The sequence below is a fragment of the Elephas maximus genome, chromosome 5, assembly GCF_024166365.1.
Source record: "Elephas maximus indicus isolate mEleMax1 chromosome 5, mEleMax1 primary haplotype, whole genome shotgun sequence".
Taxonomy (NCBI): Eukaryota; Metazoa; Chordata; class Mammalia; order Proboscidea; family Elephantidae; genus Elephas; species Elephas maximus.
In genome coordinates this window covers 6,847,052-6,852,566 of record NC_064823.1, presented here as the reverse complement: position 1 = coordinate 6,852,566, position 5,515 = coordinate 6,847,052, and the positions used below count along the sequence as shown (strand labels likewise).

Sequence of the window (5,515 nt, the reverse complement as noted above, 5' to 3'; positions counted from 1 at the left end):
AGACCAAGGTTTGTTAGTGATTACCAGGGGCTTGAAGGAGGAGGAAATGGGGGTTTTGTTGCTTATGGATCACTGAGTTTCAGTTTGTGGTGATGGAAAAATTGAATTCATCAAGGGTAGGGTTGCACATATGATTAATGTAATTTATTTCAATAAATTGTACACCAGTAAAAAGTTGGACTTGCAAAGTTTTGTGATAGATATATTTACTACTACAACAACAAAAGCAACAAAAAAGACCAGCTATTGAGGTTGTTTATGTACAATCAAACACTCATGGGTTTGGGTTTCTTAATTTGGGAGTTTAGGGCCATGGTTTCATAGGATATCCCAGTTAATTGGCCTAATATGGTGTTTAGTGTTCAATTCTATCTCCTAATTTCTTGTACAGTGTCTGGGGCCTGAAAAGCTCACAAATGGCCATCCAAGGCACAACAATTGGTCTCTATTAGCCTGAAGCAATAGAGGAAGAAGGAAAATTAGGAATAGAAAAATGAAATGGAATGTGTGGTTAATTGCCTCCTTTGCCATGAGATCAAAAGAACTGGATGGCACCCAGCTACTGTTACTAAATGTTTTGATCAAAGATTCTCTAGAGGAATCCTGATCAAAAAGGGAGAAATGCAGGACATAATTTCAAATTCCCATGGAATCCAGAAACCTTAGAGCCATGGAGGCTGGATGAACCCTTGTAACTATTGTCATGAGTAATCTTTAAATCTTAAACCAAAAATAACCCCTGCAGTATTCTTTACTTGTCTTTTTAAAGCAAAAATAATAGCAATGTATCATGAGGTCAGTTTGTGACTTGCATAGTTTGCTGCTTCAACATTCCTTAATTTCTCCTAGTTGTCCTTCCACACAGTTTCTGACTTTGCCATTCCTATCTTGTCACACGGTCAGCAGTTGTAGTCACTAACTAGCTCTCCCAACAGTGCCTCAATCGGTTTACTATGATAAAGACTCTGTTGCTGTTGTGTGACTCAGTCTCTTAACAGTCATAGTTACTCCTTACCCTTCCCCACTATGTCCTATATGATTTCCCATGACAAAATTTTCTCCTTTTTCCACACTAACATCCTAGAAATCTTTAAAGAGTTCAGTAAGACTTCAGACCTCAAAACCTAGCTAACCCCACCATGCTTTCCATACATAAGACCTCTTTGACAATTCCAACTTGTTGCCCTGCACTGAGGTGTGTTGTAGTTTCCTCTCTGGGACCCGCGAGTGCTAAATTTTGTTTTCTAACGTTGCTTTGTGATCTTGTACTTTCTTATCCCACATTTGACAGATCACACATGATAGTGAAGACATCCTTTTGGTCAAATTAAAGGCACAATGTATTGTGAGGTATAGGAAGAAATAAAATATGTGAAAACAATACCCAATATATGAGTGTTTGTGGTGGGAGAATATACGTAGTGCTTCCTGAAGGTTCTTACATTATATGTGAGATTTTGTATTTATAGATTGACTCTGATAATTACAGATGTGTTAAACACCACACATCTGTCAGTTTGTTGCACTGTGGTGGCTTGCATGTTGCAGTGACACTGGAAGTTTTGCCACCAGTATTTCAAACACCAGCAGGGTCACCATTGGTGAATAGTTTTCAGCACAGCTTCCAGACTAAAACAAACTAGGAAGAAGGACCTGCCAGTCTATTTCTGAAAAAACTGGCCAGTGAAAACCTTGTGAATAGCAGTGGAACATTTTCTAATATAGTGCCTGGGAATGAGCCCCTCAGGATGGAAGGCACTCAAAATATGACTGAGGAAGAGCTGCCTCCTCAAAGAAGAGTTGACCTTAATGACATAAATGGAGTCAAACTTTTGAGACCTTCATTTGTTGATGTGACATGACCTAAAATAAGAAGAAACAGCTGGAAATGCTCATTAATAATCGGAACACAGAATGTATGAAGTACGAATCTAGAAAAATTGGAAGTTGTCAAAAATGAAATGGAATGCATAAACATTAGTGAGCTGAAATGGACTGGTATTGAACATTTTAAATCAGACAATCATATGGTCTACTATGCTGGGAATGACACATTGAAGAGGAATGGGGTCATATTCACTGTCCAAAAGAACATTTCAAGATCTATCCTGAAATATAACACTGCTAATGATAGGATAATATCCATATGCCTGCAAGGAAGACCAGATAATACAACTATTATTCAAACTTATGTACCAACTACTAAGCCAAAGATGAAAAAATTGAAGATTTTTATCTGCTTCTGCAGACTGAAATACACCAAATATACAATCAAGATACATTGGTAATTACTGGAGTTTTTTTTTTTTTTTTTTTTGGTACTATGAAAGTTAGAAATAAAGAAGAAGAAGGATCAGTATTTGTAAAATATGGCCTTGGTGATAGAAATGACAGAGGATCTCATGATAGAATTTTGTAAGACCAATGACTTATTCATTGCAAATACCTTTTTTAACAACATAAACAGCAACTAACTATAAACATGGACCTTGCCAGATGGGATGCATAAGAATCAGATTGACTACATCTGTGGAAAGACATAATGTAGAAGCTCAATATCATCAGTCAGAACAAGGCCAAGGGCCAACTGTGGAACAGACCATCAATTGCTCATATGTAAATTCAACTTGAAGCTGAGGAAAATTAGAGCAAGTCCACAAGAGCCAAAATATGGCCTTGAGTATATCCCACCCAAATTTAGAGACAATCTCAAAAACAAATTTGACACATTGAACACTAATGAAGGAAGAACAGATGAGTTGTAGAATGACACCAAGGACATCATACATGAAGAAAGCAAGGGGTCATTAAAAATACAGGCAAGAAAGAAAAGGTCCAAATAGATGTCAGGAGAGACTGAAAACTTGTTCTTGAACTTAGAGTAGTTAAAGGAAAGAAATGAAGTAAAAGAGCTGAACAAAAGATTATGAACGGCAGCACGAGAAGACAAAGTACTATAATGAAATGTGCAAAGACATGGAGTTAGGAAACCAAAAGTGTAGAACACGCTTGACATTTCTCAAACTGAATGAACTGAAGAAGGAATTTAAGCCTCAAGGCACAATTTTGAAGGATTCTATGGGGAAAATATTGACCAAAGCAGGATGAATCAAAAGGAGATGGAAGGAATACACAGAGTCACTATACCAAAAAGAACTGATTGATGTTCAACCATTTCAGGAGTTAGCATATAACCAAGAACCAATGGCACTGAAGGAAGAAGTCCAAACTGCACTAAAGCATTATTGAAAAACAGGCCTCCAGGAATTGGCAGAGTACCTATTCAGATGTTTCAACAAACAGATGCAGTGCTGAAAGTGTTCATCTGCCAAGAAATTTGGAAGAACCTGGCCAAGTGACTAGAAGAGATCTTTATTTGTGCCCATTCCAAAGAAATGCAGTCCAACAGAATGTGGAAACTATCAATGTCATTAATATCACACACAAGTAAAATTATGCTGAAAATCACCCAAAAGCTGTTATAGCAGTACACTGACAGGGAACTGCTGTTAATTCAAGCTGCATTCAGAAGAGAACATGGAATGAGGGATATCATTGCTGATGTCAGATGGATCCTGACTGAAAGCAGAGAATACCAGAAAGATATTTACCTGTGTTTTATTGACTATGCAAAGGCATAGTCAATAAAACACAGGTTTTAGGGTGTGTGGATCATAATAAATTACAGATAACATTGCAAAGAATGGGAATCCCAGAACACTTAATTCTGTGCTCATGTGGAACCTGTACATAGACCAAGATTAAGTTCTTCGAACAGAACAAAGGGATACTGTGTGTTTTAAAGTCATGAAAGGTACGTGTCAGGGCTGTATCCTCTCACCATACTTATTCAATCTGTACGCTGAGCAAATAATCTGAGAAGGTGGACTATGTGAAAAGGAACTCAGCATCAGGATGGGAAGAAGATTCATTAACAACCTGCCATATGTAGATGACACGACCTTGCTGAAAGTGAAAAGTACTTAAAGCACTTACTGATGAACATCAAAGACTATATACAGCCTTCAGTATGGATTGCACCTCAACATAAAGAAAACAAGAATCCTCACAACTGGACCAATAAACCACTTCTTGATACCCAACACACTGCCGTCGAGTCGATTCCAACTCATAGCGACCCTATAGGACGGGGTAGAACTGCCCCTTAGAGTTTCCAAGGAGCGCCTGGCAGATCCAAACATGCCGACCTCTTAGTTAAGAGCTGTACCACTTAACCACTATGCCACCAGGGTTTCCCACTTCTTGATAAGTGGAGAAAATATTAAAGCTGTCAGGGACTTCATTTTACTTGGATCCACAATGAATGCCCGTGGAAATAGCAATCAAGAATTTAAACAACTTATGACATTGGGCAAATCTGCTGCAAAAGGCCTTTTTAAAGTTTTAAAAAGCAAAGATGTCACTTTGAGGACTAAGGTGCCCCTGAATAAAGTCATGGTATTTTTAATCACCTCATATGCTTGTGAAAGCTGGGCAATGAATACAGATGACTGAAGAAGCAGAATTGACACCTTTAATTATGGTGTTGGTGAAGAATAATGAATATACAATGGACTGCCAGAAGAATGAACAAATCTGTCTTGGAAGAAGTACAGCTGCAATTGTCCTTGGAAGCAAGGATGGAGAGACTTTGTCTCATGTATTATAGACATGTTGTCAGAAGGGACCAGTCTCCGGAGAAAGACATCATGTGTGGTAGATTACAGGGTCAACCAATGGGCTCAAGCATAACAACTATTGTGAAGCTGGTACGGCACCAGGCTATGTTTCATTGTGTTGCATTAGGGTAGCACCTAACAACAACAACAAACACTAGGGAAACATTAAAATGTTAACAGACAAAAACATTTCCAATTAGAAAGCCATTAGAATAGATAAGACTGAATAAAAATATTCAAACAGGAATAAAAGTATACAGCAATACTTAGATGGGAACAACATAAAGAAGAAAAATAATTGATTTAAACACAATCATCTAATTGCATTAAATATAAATGGTGTAAACACATCAATGAAAAGTAAGAAATACTAAGGTAAGCTCACTTTATTTTATTTATTTATTTAGACTCTGGTCCATCTTCTCTGTTGGGTGGAATACTCCTGACATTGCTCAAAAAATATGGAACCTTCACGAATTTGTGTATTATCCTTGCACAAGGGCTATGCTAATCTTCTCTGTATTGTTCCAATTTTAGTATATGTGCTGGTAAAGCAAGCACAAAGTAAGCTCACTTTAAATACAAGAACAGAAATAGGTTAAAATTAAAGGATAGAAAAATTTAATACAAAGAAAATCCATAGAAAATTGGGATGGTTTTATTAATCTATGATGAAACAAATTTCAAGCATAGAGTTTCATCAGTTTTCTATTAACTAACCTTCAAGTTCACTGATCCTTTTTACTTTCTTGAGTCAAGTCTACTGATTAGCCCATCAAAGGCTTTCTTTATCTCTTTTACTATGTTTGTGATTCTTCACATATTCATTTAATTTT

The 5,515-nt window shown here is 37.1% G+C and overlaps 1 non-coding gene across 1 annotated transcript; it reads right to left on the bottom strand.

Annotated features, from left to right (window-relative positions):
- Positions 1 to 5,133: 5,133 nt before the first annotated feature.
- On the bottom strand, positions 5,134 to 5,240 carry LOC126077603 (U6 spliceosomal RNA). The gene has a single exon (XR_007517779.1). It is a non-coding gene; the product is annotated as a U6 spliceosomal RNA (small nuclear RNA).
- Positions 5,241 to 5,515: the final 275 nt, after the last annotated feature.